Source organism: Cebus imitator, unplaced genomic scaffold (genome assembly GCF_001604975.1).
Source record: "Cebus imitator isolate Cc_AM_T3 unplaced genomic scaffold, Cebus_imitator-1.0 Scaffold109, whole genome shotgun sequence".
Lineage (NCBI taxonomy): Eukaryota > Metazoa > Chordata > Mammalia > Primates > Cebidae > Cebus > Cebus imitator.
In genome coordinates this window covers 5,856,993-5,871,907 of record NW_016107424.1, presented here as the reverse complement: position 1 = coordinate 5,871,907, position 14,915 = coordinate 5,856,993, and the positions used below count along the sequence as shown (strand labels likewise).

The following is a 14,915-nucleotide window of genomic DNA, read 5'->3' as shown; positions in this document are numbered from 1 at the left end:
TTCTAATATTGGATGCATATAAATATTTATATATATGTATATATATACATATATATATATATATATATAGAGAGAGAGAGAGAGAATAGTTATGTCTTCTTGTTGAATTGCACCCTTTATCATTGTGTAATGTCCTTGTCTTTTTTGAGCACTATTTTATCTGATGTAAAAATAGCAACCTGTGCTCTTGTTTTCTGTTTGCCTATAAATCTTTCTCCATCCATTTATTTTGATCCTATGGGTGTCACTGCATGTGAGGTGGGTCTTTTTTAAGACAGCAGACAGTTGGGTCTTGCTTCTTTATCCAACTTGCCATTCAATGTCTTTTAAGTGGGGGCATTTAGCCTGTTTACATTCAAGGTTAGTATATCTATGTGAGGATTTGATCTTGTCATTATGTTGTTATCTGGTTGTATGAAGACTTGATTGTATAGTTACTTTGCAGTGTTAGTGGGCTATATAATTGTTTTTCCATGGTAGCAGGTATTGATCTTTGTTTCCATGTTTAGCACTCACTTAAAGACATTCTTTAAGGCGGGTCTAGTAAAAAATTCATTTAGCATTATCTTCTTCTCTGAAAATAACTTTCTATTTCTTTTTCTTATGAAGCTCGATTTGGTGAGATATGAAATTCTTGGTTGAAATTTCTTTTCTTTAAGGATGCTGAAAATAGGCCTACAATTTCTTCTGGCTTGTAAGGTTTCTGCTGAAGCATCCACTATTTGCCTGACAAGATTCCCATTGTAAAAAATAAGGAATGCTTCATGAATTTCTGTGTTACCCTCATGCAGAAGCCATGCTATCTTCTTTGTATCAATCCAATTTTACCATGCATGCTGCAAAAGCAGGCACATGAATAAGATTGAAATTCTGAGTATACTAGGATGAATGAATCAACAGAATAACTTAAATGATGTGAGACTCAATAAAGATAAGGACTATTTGGGTATTCATTCTCTTACTGTACCTTTTTATGCTTCTGGAGAGTTCTTGTAAAAGAATAAATTGATATTAATAATACAGCAGCTGTTGGTAAACCATAACTAAGGCATAAAGTCTAGAGAAATATGGTGTTAGGGTAAAATTATTCATTTAAGAGACTTGGGGATTTAACCCTAATAAATCCCATAAACTAACTAGGTTATAGTCTCTTAAACTGTGAGATGAAAATAGTAAATCAAATTATTTCTGAAGACATTTTGAATTGTGAATATCTTTTTCTTTATACCTAAGTTTCATACTTTAGTGAGAGTACCAGAAAAGCAACAACAATAAATAGTATGCCCTCTTCATACACAGAGATTTTTCTTTTTTTTTTGAGATGGAGTTTCGCTCTTGTTACCCAGGCCAGAGTGCAATGGCATGATCTTGGCTCACCCGCAGCCTCCGCCTCCTGGGTTCAGGCAATTCTCCTGCCTCAGCCTCCTGAGTAGCTGGGATTGCAGGCACGTGCCACCACATACACAGAGATTTTTATGGTACTAATTCTTTGTGGCTGTTAGGCAAAACTGTTAAGTTCAGGATTTAAAACATAAAGTGGCTAAACAAAGTTTAAGCATTTTGTTTTAGCTCTCAGTTTTATGTAAATGTTCTCACCTGATTATTCTCGATATAATTTAAGTAATCACACTTTTCTGCTTGAAAAAACTACCTAACTGAGCCAGAAGGTTTCGATAATAGAATTAGATTGTTGATGTGTGGCTTCAAAAGGCAAAAGCTTTCAGGCAAGTGGTCAGGCAAGTGGATACAGGTGGTCTTTTATAGTCACCATAGTCATATTAGATGCTTGGCAACATGCTAGCATGGTTACATCTTATCTTATTTGTTCAGTACCACAATCCTTTAGAATAGAAATTTTTGCTCTCATTAAAAAATTTTAAGAACAAATTTAAAGAGTTTCAATAACTTAATCATGGTTACACAGCTGATAAATGATAGAACTGGGCTTTGAACCCAGGTCCAAATGGCTTTTCAATCTGTGCTCCATGCCACCTCCATGCTTCGGCTTACTGAAGAGTAAAGAGCCAAAAAAAAGTGGGATCCAAATTGTTATAGAAAGTCCTTGAGGGTATTGGTAGGGTATTGTTACCAATAGCTCTAAGTAATATATGTATGGGTGGTAGACATCAAAGCTCACAAAGCAATCTCCATCAACTGTCCCTTCAGATGAATGTCCATAACCACTTGCTGGAAAATTACCAAGTTGCCACAGCAGGAGGGAAAAAGGGGGGCTCTAATAAATGCTCTCTCTTTTGTGGAAGTGGCATATAGACTTCCACTCATAATTCACTGGTCAGAACTGGTAACATGACTCCTAACAACCAAGGGCCAAGAAGTGTCAGGCACCTGTAATCCCAGCTACTCAGAAGGCTGAGACAGGAGAATCACCTGAACCCAGGAGGTGGAGGTTGCAGTGAGTGAGCTGAGATTGCATCACTGCACTCCAGCCTGGGCAACAGAACAAGACCCAAAAGGAAAGGAAAGGAAAGAGAAGGGGAAGGAAAGAGGAAGGGAAGGGGAAGGGGAAGGGGAAGGGGAGGGAAAGGAAGGGGAAAAGGAAAGAAAAGGAAGGGAGGGAAAGAGAAAGAAAAAAATGAAAAGTAAGATAAGAAAGGGGTATCTACGAGAGGAAAGAGAACTACCAATGGTTTCTATGCGGTGTTAATCACAGATTCAGGAAAACAATAAAATAGCTGGTGAAATTATGGCAGAAATGCTTAAATTTTATTATACTTAGCTTAGGAATTATCTGAGGAGATCCCGACTTCACCTGTCCCCCTAGATATTCTGATGCTGCAGATCTGGGGCAGGTCATAGGTATATCCATCTCCACCCTCCTCATGCTGCATGCAGAGGCCCATGGACTACACTGTGAGATATACTGAAATAGGAGGTATGATGAGAAGTGGCCTATGAAGGTCTAGAAAAGAAGAATTGGATCCAGAACCTGAAAGTGTTAGTTTTTCTAGCTAAATAATTGTCTTTAATCTTTAGGGAAGGCAAATAGTGGGTACCTTTAATCAGAGGAGGTGGTTGGTGGCAGTATGAAGGATAGATTGGAAAAACAAAGAGACTACAATGAGAACAACTGGCCTAGGAAGCTACTGCTGCGTTGACCTAAGGTATAGTTGGTGAAAACCTGAATTACAGTTCCTACTTTGAGACTTGCATGTGTATTACTGAAAAATAAATGATGGCAACAATTGTTTCGAATTTAGACTAATGAAAATTTTTTGAGATAAGTTATTTTCTCACTGACGTTGTTTAGAATTGCTAATACATGAGGATAATAAAAATCAGATTGACTTTTAGTCAGTTTCATTATTATTTTAAAATCTCTGCAGACACTGCATGCCCCTACTCAGTGTAGCTTAGAGTATCCTGCTCCCATTACCCCACCTTTGCTGTGCCTCTGTGAGGGAACCAGTTTGAAGTTCAAGGAGTTTTGACAAATACATACATCCATGAAACCACCATTACAATCAAAATATGAAAATTTCTATCATCTCCATTGCTGCTCTGTAATCCTTCCCAGCCAGTTCCCAAACTCCACCCTTAGCCTTAGTAACAATTGATCTACTTTCTATCACTATAGATTTGATTTGTCTTGTCTAGGGTTTTATATAAATTGAATCATACAATAAGTATTTTTTCATATCTGGCTTCTTTTTCTCAAAAGACTGTTCTCGAGATTCATCCAGGCTGTTGCATAAATCAGCAGTTCATCTGTTTCATTGCTGAGTAATATTCTATTGTTTACTTGTACTAGAATTATTTGTTAACCTGTTGACAAACGCTTGGGTTGTTTTCCATTTGGGGCTATTATGAACAAAGCTAATTCAATTGTTTGTGTAGACATGTCTTTGTGTAGGCATGTCTTTGTGTAGACATGACTTTTTAACTTTTTCTGGGCAAATACTTGGGGCTGCTAAAATTGCTGTGTCATATGGCAAGTATACGTTAAACTTTATTAAAAACTTGCAAATTGTTTCCAAAGTGATATTATCCTATATTCCCACCAGCACTGTATGAGAGTTCTAGTCACTTCAGACCTGGTGTTATTAGACTTTTTAACTTTGGCCTTTCCAGTGGATGTAATGATATATCATTATTGACCCTTCCCTTTTGGCTGTAAACTTTTTGTAGTATTAGTGATTTGTACTAGATCATTCCAATTATTTTCTTAACACTCTCAGACCCCAAATGTAGCTAACGGAAGAATTCAAGCTATGATCATTTATAAGGATAAATATAAGGATTATATTATAAAGATTACTCTTCAACAGTAATAGGTAGACTCAGGGTTTTAATGATGATGGAAAAAATAAAGACATCACTTTTTGGTGAGTTCTACATTTTACCTAGTACTCATCCAAAGACAAGTGGCTATTCCTGAAGTCCTGCAATACTTTCTTTTCCTACCTTATATAGAAATACCTATACAAAGCATTAGCTTGTCTTTATAAGGCTCATTTCATTTCCATATTCCAGGTTAAATATTATTCTTTTCTTTTGAAGTAAGGTTATGTAACAAACAAAAGACACTGCAGAGAAAAATCAACTGACACATCACATAATTCTTTTAGGTTAGGAAGAGGTTTCCTGCAGAAGACCAGGAACCAAACTGCTCCAGGGTGAGAAAGAAAACAGAGCTACAGCTATATAGCTGCAAATCGGCTAAGGACATTTATTTTTTTCTTGTAGCTAACTTAACACTTTTAAATGGTCATGATTGTTCATGTAATTAAGCTATTTTTGTTGAAGGCTCACTTCCTCAGCTGAAGATGATTTTGTTCCAAAGGGAAAATGCACATGTATACACAAACACATGCTCCAATACACACTCAGCTATTGTTGCTAAGGTTTAGGTATGAATTTGCACAATCCTGCATTCAAACATCTGGTTGGAAGGTAAAAAGTTATTAAAATTGATCATAAGCATAAGCTAACTGTTATATTATTTAATAGTAAATAGTATCCATAAGCAATAAAAATATTCATTTTATTTTATGGCAGAAATTCTGATAATTCTAGAATTCTGGTTATTCTGTTTGAATATACGCCTTTTTTCCTACCTCTAAGTGGCTGTACATAAACTTAGAAATCTAAAGCTAATAGAGTGGAGGTGAGATACTATCTCACACCAATTAGAATGGTGATCGTTAAAAAGTCAGGAAACAGCAGATGCTGGAGAGGATGTGGAGAAATAGGAATGCTTTTACATGGTTGGTGGGAGTGTAAATTAGTTCAACCATTGTGGAAGACACTGTGGTGATTCCTCAAGGATTTAGAAATAGAAATACCATTTGACTCAGCAATCCCGTTACTGGATATATACCCAAAGGATTATAAATCATTCTACTATAAGGACACATGCACACGTATATTTATTGCAGCACTATTCACAATAGCAAAGACTTGTAACCAACCCAAATGTCCATCAATGATAGAATGGATAAAGAAAATGTGGCACATATAAACCATGGAATACTATGTAGCCATAAAAAAAAAAAAGTTCATGTCTTTTGCAGGGACATGGACGAAGCTAGAAACCATAATTCTCAGCAAACTAACACAGAAACAGAAAACCAAGGATCACATGTTCTCACTCACAAGTGGGAGCTGAACAATGAGAACACATGGACACAGGGAGGGGAACATCACACACCATGGCCTGTTGGGGGTGGGGGGCTAGGGGAGGGATAGCATTAGGAGAAATACCTAATGTAGATGACAGGTTGATGGGTGAAGCAAACCACCATGACATGTATACCTATATAACAAACCTGCACATTCTGCACATGTATCCCAGAACTTAAAGTATAATAATAAAAAAAGATTATCTAGTCCAATAACCTCATTTTCCAAATTGAAGAAATTGCCCATAGCAGTTTAGTGATTTCTCCCCAAATCCATCCAGTAGTTAGTGATAAAGTTGAATCTAGAGCCAAGATTGTCATTGCTCAATCTGATATATCATCCTATGTCCAATGGATAGCTAAAAGATAGAGCTGGAGCATAAAGTTTTTTTAAGCAGATCATATTTGTAAAACATTTAAATAAATGCAATTTCCTAATGCCTTAGCAAAATGTAAGCAACAAATTCTAAAACGAAAATTTAAGGTCCTTATGGAACTTAAAGTAACTAAAGTTGCTTGCAGATGGAATCAGTGTATTCCTCTCTTAGTCTCAATGATAGAAAACTAAGGAAGTCAGGGCAAAGAGTTCCTTTTTCTCAAAAATTACCTACAAAGAAGTTCTATACCATCTCCAAATTTCTAACAGTTCAGTAAGAACATTATTATTATTTTATTTTTATTTTTATTATTTGCAATCAAACATTGCAAAGAAAAAATGGTGGTGGTCTTTTCATTCTAGGTGAACTCAAGGGTCTTGGCTTTTTCTACATTCAAGACTATATCAGAGAATAAACAGGCTAATGTCCTGCAAAGCCCTAGAGCCACAAAGCCTAGATGGATGAAGCAGATAGAAAAATCCTACTGGGGAGGGTTCCCCACGAATTTATATTTCCTAGACTCCCCCATTTTACAGTTTGGGATCAAATAACTAATCCTAAAGTAAACAATCTCCTCATGCCTCCTACCTGACATTCCACACAGCCCAGGTCCCTTCACAATTTGGCTTGAATTTCCTGGAAATTCAGCCGAAATTCAATCTCGGTTTGTGAACCTTGGCAAAGCATTCTGCTGGCCTGCTCCAAGATTCCCCCCAGCAGGCAGCATGGACTCTCTTCCCTCCCAGGAGGACTCAGGGGCCAGGTTTACTGTGTGTTTGTGTTGGTTGGCCTCCCTAAGTCCAGGGTGACGTCTCCCTTCCCAAAGCTCCATGTCTACCATTCCCTGATGTTGATTACCACACTCCAGAATGAAAATAAAAATTCTGGGCCCATACTAAAAGTGAAAAATTTTATAGATTTCTTCAAAATGTCCAGTTTAGTCTTGGACGTCTTCCCTTAAGACCCTTCCCCCTTCTCCACCCTTCTCTTCCCTACCCTTAACAACATTCTCACACATTTTTTGACATTTTGACATTTTTGACATCTTTTGACATTTTTTCTTCTAAAAAACCCTCTGGCCACTCTGCCCTTTACCATAGATTTTTCACAACACTATGTGAAAATCTACCAAGTGTATAAACACTATGAGAATGCCTATAAAATATATATCACTCCATTTTATCATTTGATTATTCTTGCAATTAAGTTAAAATGGTTTTCTACATAATATTTCTCTATACATGAAGAATTCCTATCAAGAAATTTGCAAAATTAAACCTAATTCTTTTTTCGAAATATTATCTGCCCTCTCCACAAATTAACAGTTATATTATAAGCAACTGCAATTGTAATTTTGTGATTACATTAAATACCAAAGTGATTTTCTTAATGTAATGACTGTAAAATTTATAAAATCCATGGAAAATTAAGTGAAAACAAGCCATAAAATTGGTGTTGGGGGCAAGACTGCCATAGCTAAAAAGCATCAAAAAGTTATATAATAAGTAAAACATTTTTGTCCCAACACGGTGCTCAATAGATGGACTGTATCTTTTTATTTTAATCCAAAAATATGTAAGAATTTAATAAAAGTTAAGGGTGAAAATTCAAACAGGAACATTTGTTCATTTAGAGAAAAATAGTTTTCAATCTCACAACATGTACTAATATGCTACATGGATTATAAAGTTAAACTTAAAAATAGGAAAAGAGAAAATTTAAAAAACTCAGATTTTATTGGTCTAAAATCCAGTATTTAGAGAAATAAAAATTAAAATAAGATACAATGTTTTACATACTAGCTTTACAAAATGAAAGAAAAATTTAATGTTGATCATTATATAGAAATAGGCTTTCTTGGGTGGGTGTGGTGGCTCATGCCTGTAATCCCAGCACTTTGGGAGGCCAAGGCAGGTGGATTACCTGAGAACAGGAGTTCAAGACCAGCCTGACCAACATGGTGAAATGCTGTCTCTACTAAAAATACAAAAATTAGCTGGGCATGGTGGCTCATGCCTGTAATTCCAGCTACTCGGGAGGCTTAGGCAGGAGAATTGCCTGAACCTGGGAGGCAGAGGTTGCAGTGAGCCAAGACTGTACCATTGTATTCCAGCCTGGGCAACAAGAACGAAACTCCATCTCAAATAAAAAAGAAAAAAAGAAATAGGCTACCTCATGTGATACTAGTAAGAATTCAAATGGGTAATTTCTGAAAAGCAATTTCAAAAATAGGCATCAAGATCCTTACAACTGTCATACATATACCTAGATATTCAGATATTCAAATGCTAGACATCAGGCCTAAGACAATAATAAAAAGTTATGCAAAGATGTGGGTATAGGATGTTCATCATAACAGCATAATTTATAATAGAGGTTGCTTTGTTTTTTAATGGAAATATTCATACATTTCCATAGGAATGAAGGGGATGAACACTTACAGTTAAATGTTAAAAAAAAAAAAAATCTGATTTTACTAAGGTGGCTCTGATTAAGACAGATCATATGAAAGATAAAAGATGAAGGTCTGAGATCAATGAGAAAAAGCTCTATATTAAGATCATGTTGATTCCAGATCTCTGAAACATCATATGCCTGGTTGGCTCCAAAGAAATGTTGACTGCCTGGAAAGATTGGTAGACATTCACAAACGAGGCATTCACACCTTCTATGGTAGAAACAGAGTCTATTATAAACAGGTGACACTTAACTGAGTTCCATTCTGTCTTTCACAGATCTGGTTTACACTCATGGGCTGGGTGTAAATGGTATTAACCTATTAAGGCATCGCCTTTTACTCTCACAAGTATGTGAATGATAAACTATATGGTAACCTTAATAACCCATTTATCTTAATTAAATACATTCCATTTATTTTAATGAAATGGTATTTTGACACAGTGGAATATATTGAACAGCATTATGTGAAATAGCTCAATGTAATTCATTACAGTATTTGCTAATGGTGCTGTCCATTATATTATGTTGTTGTTCTGTTTAAGAACTCCTGAGAGGTATTTCTCTCTGTTTTCAGCTGCAATACCACTGTTTCTCTTGAGTATCTGCTATATTTTTGTCCCTGGACTCTAAATTACAGGATTGGTCATGTTTCTCACTTTGTTTTCAGCCATTGATAGATTCTTGGAATCAAATGTGTAATTCACCTTCAGTGCAATCATGGCCCTCACGTTCTGGGAGATAAATAGTTAACCTAATTTCCATTTGACCTCTTGGTCTGACTTCAAATACTCGCTTCCATCACATGGGTTAAAAAATAATGGAAGTATCATTCCAATCACCTACATTACATAATAATAGCAGATTTCTGTATTCCAAAAAATACATTTCACAATAAGAATGTGATAGGTACCACTAGCATAGATCACATCGCTTACATCATGCCTTTAAACACAGCCCATGTATTTCCTTTGCTGCATCAGTGATACGCACTCAGAGTTTAGAACAAACAGGAAACCCAAAGCTTATATTCTGATGATGATTGACAGAGTTTATTCCTGTAACTGGCACTCCTACCTGTTTTTGTGTTCGGGTCAGTTTTATGGGTTCTACAGAAAGTTGTCACTCCAAATGGTACCTGGTGACTTTAGTCTCTGATCAGTCTAAGAATATAATTCTTCCTCTGACTGCAAGCAGGTGGCAGAGGCAGCTATTGATAGATCCTCAAGTAGCAGAGCAAGCCTAGAATTGATTGCTGCATTTGCAACATTGGTTGGCAGAAGGTAGGACTTAAAATAACCAGAAAATAGAGAGTTTAGGCAACAATACACTCTGGTTTTACTTTCCTACCAGGTATCATTTTAAACTAAGCATCACCATTTCCTCAATTATAAAGACCACTTTTCTTTTTAAAAAAAAAATTATCATACAATCTTTACAACTTTTCTGTAAATCCAAAACTATTCCAAAATAAGTTTCTTTCTAAAAAAGGATAGTGCACTTGATCTTAGCCAAAAGGCCGAGAACCGTCAACCAACAGAATGGGAAAAATTTTTTGCAATCTACCCATCAGACAAAGGGCTAATATCCAGAATCTATAAAGAATTTAAACAAATTTACAAGAAAAAACAATCCCATCAAAAAGTGGGCAACGAACAGACACTTCTCAAAAGAAGACATTTATGCAGCCAACAAACATATGAAAAAAAGTTCATCATCACTGGTCATTAGAGAAATGCAAATCAAAACCACATTGAGATACCATCTCACGCCAGTTAGAATGGTGATCATTAAAAAATCAGGAGACAACAGACAGTGGAGAAGATGTGGAGAAACGGGAATGCTTTTACTCTGTTGGTGGGAGTGTAAATTAATTCAACCATTGTGGATGACAGTGTGGCGATTCCTCAAGGATGTAGAAATACAAATACCATTTGACCCAGCAATCCTATTACTGGCTATACACCCAAAGGATTACAAATCATTCTATTATAAAGATACATGCACACGTATGTTTATTGCGGCACTGTTCACAACAGCGGATGTGGAACCAACCCAAATGTCCATCAATGATAGACTGGATAAAGAAAATGTGGCACATATACACCATGGAATACTATGCAGCCATAAAAAAATCAGGGACATGGATGAAACCATCATTCTCAGCAAACTGACAAAAGAACAGAAAACCAAACATCCCATGTTCTCACTCATAAACGGGTGTTGAACAATGAGAACGCATGGATACAGGGAGGGGAACATCACATACTGGGGCCTGGGGGGTGGGAGGCTAGGGAGGAAGAGCAGGGGGTGGGGGGATTGGGGAGGGACAGCATTAGGAGAAATACCTAATGTAGATGATGCGGCGATGGATGCAGCAAACCACTACCATGGCACGTGTATACCTATGTAACAAACCTACATGATCTGCACATGTACCCCAGAACTTAAAGTATAATAAATAAATGAATAGTGGATAGTATGTTTTTAAAAAATTATGTGTGCTAGCTGTTAATGATGCTAACCGAATATCTACAGATCTCCAGATTCCAGGCACATAGTAGGATTGCACTTGCAGGACTCCTGGTAGTCACGTTACTACCTCTGGCCAATGAATTGGGGCTGCAAGTATTTCCTGACATAGCAATTAGTTCCTGCTATAAAATACTCCTTTCCCACTGACACAGGGATTGAGAATGTTCTAGATAGTGGACGTTTCACCATCATGTATCTTGAGTAACGGTGAAGAAACGGAGGAAAGTCCCAACTCTCCATCAGTAGATGTGATTAAGATGTGAACATTTATTTTTCAATCCACTGAAGTTTGAGAACTGCTCTTTCCCACAACATAACTGAGCATGTGCTGATGCAGCATGCCAGGACTTTAGATAAAATAAAGTTCAGGTTTATTTAAGTGTTCACTGTATTTACGTGTGTGTGTGAGTGAGAGAGAGAGAGAGAGACAGAGACAGAGAAGTTTATTAAATGAGCCCTTATACACTATTTTTTTTTTCAGACGGAGTTTCACTTTGTTGCCCAGGCTGGAGTGCAATGGCATGATCTCGGCTCACTGCAACCTCCACCTCTGAGGTTCAAGTGATTCTCCTGCCTCAGCCCCGAGTAGCTGGGATTACAGATGTGCACCACCACACCTGGCTAATTTTTTTTATTTTTAGTAGAGATGGGGTTTCACCATGTTTGCCAAGTTGGTCTTGAACCCCTGACCTTGTCATTCGTTCAGCTGGGCCTCCCAAAGTGCTGGGATTACAGGTGCCAGCCACTGCACTCAGCCCGCACTAGTTAGGATAACCTTATGTTCCTGTTTGTTCAAAAAACTTCAGGTTAACATCCATTGTCATAGAGTAATTAACCAGAAAGTTGCCTTTCGTTAAGTGCCCCCATTTATGCAACAAATTATAGTCACACTAGGACTAGTCATCTCTAGTAAATGTATTAGATTTCATAGTATACATTTTCTGTAAAAACCTCAGTGCAAACCTCCATCTTATTTTCATAACTTAATTTTTTACCTTCTCTCATCTTTCTTATTTAGAAATTTATCCATTTTGTTGTATTACCTTTAATTTTCTATTAAGAAACAAACAGATGCATACAATTCATTTTAAGTATTTCCTTCCCAACTAAGTCTAATTTATTAAAAATAAATTTTTAGTTTTTCAAATATGTTTGAAAAATTATAAATGGATTTCTCTCTTTTACTCTTATTATGTACCCTCCTCCATTTAATATCATTACCCTTCACATTCCAGAAAAGCAGCTCATTCTGGTGACTGATTAACCTTGAGATTAACTAGATAGTGTGCTGTGAGTGTTGTATTAGAGTTTTTAGTTGCAAGCAACAGAGGTAAATTCTGGCTGAGTTAAGAAGAAAACTGAATTAATTAAGAAGATAATAGGTAACTTACAGTTTTAATAGTAGAGCTTGAAGGTCAGCAGCTATGTAAAATTCCCCATCTAGAACCCAGTGAGGAAACAGATTCTATTGATTGGCCCTTTAGCCGTAAAGAGCGGGTTCTTTTTTTCAGTTACTAGCTCCTGAATTAAATTCTGACATAAGTATTACTGATTGACATGTTAAGTGACTGTATTCTACTGCAAATAGGTTGGAAAAGCAAAAATCCAGCACTTTCAGCTTCTATAGTATAAGACAGTCTTTAATCCACTCCAAGTCACATAGGATGCGGAATTAAGTATTCCCTTGACTTTTACTAAGAGTATCTATGCTAAACCAGGATGAGTGAAGAGCCAAAATAAATAGAAATGTCGATTTTAGGCAGTGAAATTCAATACAAAAATGCAAGTGATCGTTATGCTGTGTACACATGTGACATTGATCTACTTTGCGGTTCAAATATCTACAGACCTATGCACCTAGACCACAGCTACTAGATGAAGGGCCAGATGTACTCACGCACTTTTCACCAATTTCCAAATTCTTCCTTCACTAATGACTGCACAGAAAATGACTAAACAGAAGGCAAATATCTTTCTCTCTTTTCACACACACACACACACACACACACACACACACACACACACAAATCTTCATTAACATCACCATCCATATCTTTAGAACAAATAACAGCAATTCTCATAGACAAAGCTAGCCCCAGAGTTAGTACAAGCCCACCTGCCTATTTGCCTGGGTCATTTCCACTGTGAATCCATTTACCCAAAGTACTAGCTAGATAAACGTTAATATGTTAAGTAAAAACTGTTATTCCTCAAACTGAAGTCAGAAGCCAGCTTTTCTAGTCAGTCACAATGTGTCTTTGTATATCCATTGGTGACATTTTTACCAACTGTGAAATAAGACATTTGACAGCAATAAGATCCTCAAAGCCCTTCCAGATCACAAATACTATGATACAGTAAATCCTTTCTTAGATAATTAGGCAGGATTGGGGCCAGATGCAACCTCTTGACCTAAGCATGGTGTTAGTACATGGCAGACACTAAATAAATGTTAGCTGAATAAATGAACAAATAGTGACTAGATGAATAAATGAATGAATGATGAATGAATGAATGTTTCCTTGATTCTTTGTTGAATGAAGTATAACAAGGCCAAGAAACAGCCCTCCATTGAACTCTCTATGATTATCTTTTACCTTTCCAATTAATCCATAGGCCTTTCCCTTTCCCCAAACTAACGCTGTCACTAAGAACTGCTTAGCTGAGATGCTCTAACCGTACCTTTCTTTTCCCTTACTTTTAATAAAGCCTATTAAATTACATTTCACACATCATACCATTCACCCATTTAAAGCATACAATTAAATGATTTTTACTATATTCACACAGTTGTGAAAGCATTACCACAATCTAAGTTTAGAACATTTTCACTATTCCTCCTGAAAAAACTTCATATATATTAGCAATCACCCTCCATCCCAGCCCCCAGCCCTAAGCAACCAAAAATCTACTTCAGTTACAATAAATTTCCCTATTCTTTACATGTCACATAAATGTAATCATAAACTAGGTATTCTTTCCAACTGGCTTCTTTCAGTTAGCATAGTTTTTTATGGACTGGTCATGTTGTAGCACTTATCAATGTATCATTCCTTTTTATAGCCAAATAACACTTCATTGTATAAATACACCATTTTTATTTCTTTATTCATCAGTTGATGAGCATTTTAGCTGTTTCCACCTTTTTTACTTTTCTGAAATATAGCTATTATAAAATACATAATGCTGCTATGAACATTACCATACCAGTTTTTATGTGAATGCTGTTTTCATAATTATCTTAAGCAAATGCCTAGGAACGGAATTGCAGGATGTTATGGTAATTCTAAGTTTAACCTTCTGAGGTACTTCCAGACTGTTTTTCCCAAGTGGCTGCACCATTTTACATACCCACCAGCAAGGTATGAGGATTCCAACTTCTTCATGTCCTCATCAGCACTTGTTATTATCTGTCTTTTTGATCATAGCCATCCTAATAGGTGTGAAGTGGTATCCCATTCTGGTTTTGATTTACATTTCTCTGATGATTAATGATATTGAGCATCTTTTCATATGCTTATTGACCATTTGTATGCCTTCTCCGGACAAATGTCTATTAAGGTCCTTTGATTATTTTTAATTGGGTAATTTGTCTTTTTATTAGAGTTATAAGAGCTCTTTATATATTCTATATATAGGTCCCTTATTAGATTCATGATTTGAAAATATTTTCACTCGGGAGCCTGGGGCAGGAGAATCGACTGAACTCAGGAGGCAGAGGTACAAGATTGCACCACTGCACTCCAGCTTGGGTGACAAAGCGAGACTCCATCTTAAAAATATATATATATATATATATATATTCACTTGTTCTATGGATTGTGTTTTCACATTCTTTATGGTGTCCTTTGAAGCACAGGAGTTTTTTTTATTTTGGTGAGGTTCATTTTCTGGAAGTGTCTAATAT

The 14,915-nt window shown here is 36.4% G+C and overlaps 1 non-coding gene across 1 annotated transcript; it reads right to left on the bottom strand.

Annotated features, from left to right (window-relative positions):
• Positions 1 to 746: 746 nt before the first annotated feature.
• Positions 747 to 848, bottom strand: LOC119472631. Its single transcript, XR_005201786.1, has one exon. It is a non-coding gene; the product is annotated as a U6 spliceosomal RNA (small nuclear RNA).
• Between the last annotated feature and the right edge of the window lie 14,067 nt (positions 849 to 14,915).